This window comes from Arachis hypogaea, chromosome 13 (genome assembly GCF_003086295.3).
Source record: "Arachis hypogaea cultivar Tifrunner chromosome 13, arahy.Tifrunner.gnm2.J5K5, whole genome shotgun sequence".
In the NCBI taxonomy this organism is placed as follows: Eukaryota; Viridiplantae; Streptophyta; class Magnoliopsida; order Fabales; family Fabaceae; genus Arachis; species Arachis hypogaea.
The window spans coordinates 53,936,682-53,938,672 of record NC_092048.1 but is presented as its reverse complement, the minus strand read 5'-3'; the positions used below and the strand labels follow the sequence as shown (position 1 = coordinate 53,938,672).

Here is a 1,991-nt window from a genome sequence, read left to right as displayed (position 1 = left end):
ATATTGACATGAAGAGAGTTAAATGTCTCTAGAAACCTTGAGTAGGTTTTCCTTTTTTCACCTCCTCCTAACCTCTCAGGAAATGGTGCTTTTGGTTGGTATATTTCCATCATGCCTTTTTGCTGTTCCTTGGCTTGCTCAGTTCCACCTTCTTGCTTAACTTCTTCACACCTTCCTTCAAGATTTCTGGTTCCTGCTCTGAGGGCCTGATTCCTTCTTCTTCTGAGACTTCCTTCATTATGGTGATGGCTTTACATTCTTCCCATCTTACTCTCTTTTGTTCCCCTTTAGGATTCTTTTCTGTGTCACTAGGGAACACTGCAGTTGATTTGGGTGCCTGTTGAGATAGCTCTCCTACTTGAGATTCCATCCTTTTGAGTTTTTCACCATGGTTTCTTAAGGTAGTTCTCACATCATCCCTGAAGCTCTTCAGTTCAATGATGTCTTGACTCATGGTTGCCATAATTCATTCTATCCGGTTTAATTGATCTTGAAATTGTTGGTTCGGATTAGGTTGGGTATGTTGATTATTTTGGTCATGATATGATGATTGGGGGTAAGTGTTTTGTGTGGCTTGGTATGATCTTTGGTTGGAGTTTTGGTATGTGGAATTGTTTTGTTGGTTGTGGTTGTAAGGTTTGTGGTTTTGTGGTTGGGTTTGTTGGTTTCCCCACCCAAAGTTTGGGTGGTTTCTCCAGCCTGGGTTGTAAGTGTTGGAATCTGGATCATATGATTGCCTTTGTTGGTTTCCCACATAGTTAACCTCATCCCAATCACCTCCTTCAATGCCTACTTCCTCTTGATCTTGTGTGTGTATTGCAGCCACTTGCTTTGTTTCTAATTGCCTGGTAAGCTCTGCTAGTTGCTTGGCAAACACCTTGTTTTGGGCTAGAATTGTATCAACATGGTTCAGCTCCATGACTCCCTTAGTGTTGTGCCTTTCTGATGCATAGTAGTACTCATTCTCAGCCACTGTCTCGATCACTTCAATGGCTTCTTCCACAGTCTTTTTCCTGTTCAATGAACCTCCTGATGAATGGTCTACAGCCTTCCTTGATTCATAAGAAAGCCCATCATAGAAGATGTGCAATTGCACCCAATCATGGAACATGTTTGGTGGGCATTTCCTTGTCAAGTCCTTGAATCTCTCCCATGCCTCGTAGAGAGTTTCACCATCTTGTTGTCTAAAAGTCTGAACCTCAGATCGAAGCCTATTGACCTTTTGTGGAGGGTAGAAACGTGCCAGAAACTTGCTTTCCACCTCATCCCATGTTGTTAGACTCCCCTTGGGAATGATTCCAGCCACTTAGCTGCTTTGTCCCTAAGTGAAAATGGGAATAAAAGCAGTTTATAGGCATCTTCCTGGACTCCATTGGACTTCACAGTGTCACAAATTCTCAGGAATTTTGTGAGATGTTGGTTTGGGTCTTCATTAGCACCTCCTCCAAAAGAACAATGATTCTCCACAAGTGATATTAGCTGTGGCTTGAGCTCAAAATTGTTGGCCTGAATGGGTGGTTTCTGGATGCTACTACCACAATTCCCAGAGGTTGGGTTTATGTATGAGCTAAGAACCCTCCTCTCAGGAATGGCATTGTTTCCATCAGCTCTCTCATGGTTGTGAACTTCTCTATCCATGTTGAGATCTAGAGCTTCCTCAAAATTGTCCTCAGATTCTCCTTCAGATTCCTCTTCTCCCACTACTCTCTTCCCTCTTGCTTCCCTTCTAAGTCTATGAAGGGTCCTCTCTGGTTCGGTATATGGAGGAGTTAATGTCTCTCCTCTCCTACCTGTCATACAAGAACACAGCTCAAACACAAACAAGTGAAATACTCTTGGTTACTGGAAGAGTATGGTTAGCTCAATTGAGGAATTAATTCAAACAGTTAGTGAGTCAGTGAGTTAGTTGTATGAATTTAAAGGCATAAAGAAGGAAAGCATGTAACCAAGTGCAGAAATTAAAATTCAACAAGTATCTAGAACAGAATTAA

The 1,991-nt window shown here is 42.0% G+C and overlaps 1 non-coding gene across 1 annotated transcript; it reads left to right on the top strand.

The window, feature by feature from the left end:
- Positions 1–1,109: 1,109 nt before the first annotated feature.
- Positions 1,110–1,213, top strand: LOC112739697 (small nucleolar RNA R71). Its single transcript, XR_003170634.1, has one exon. It is a non-coding gene; the product is annotated as a small nucleolar RNA R71 (small nucleolar RNA).
- Positions 1,214–1,991: the final 778 nt, after the last annotated feature.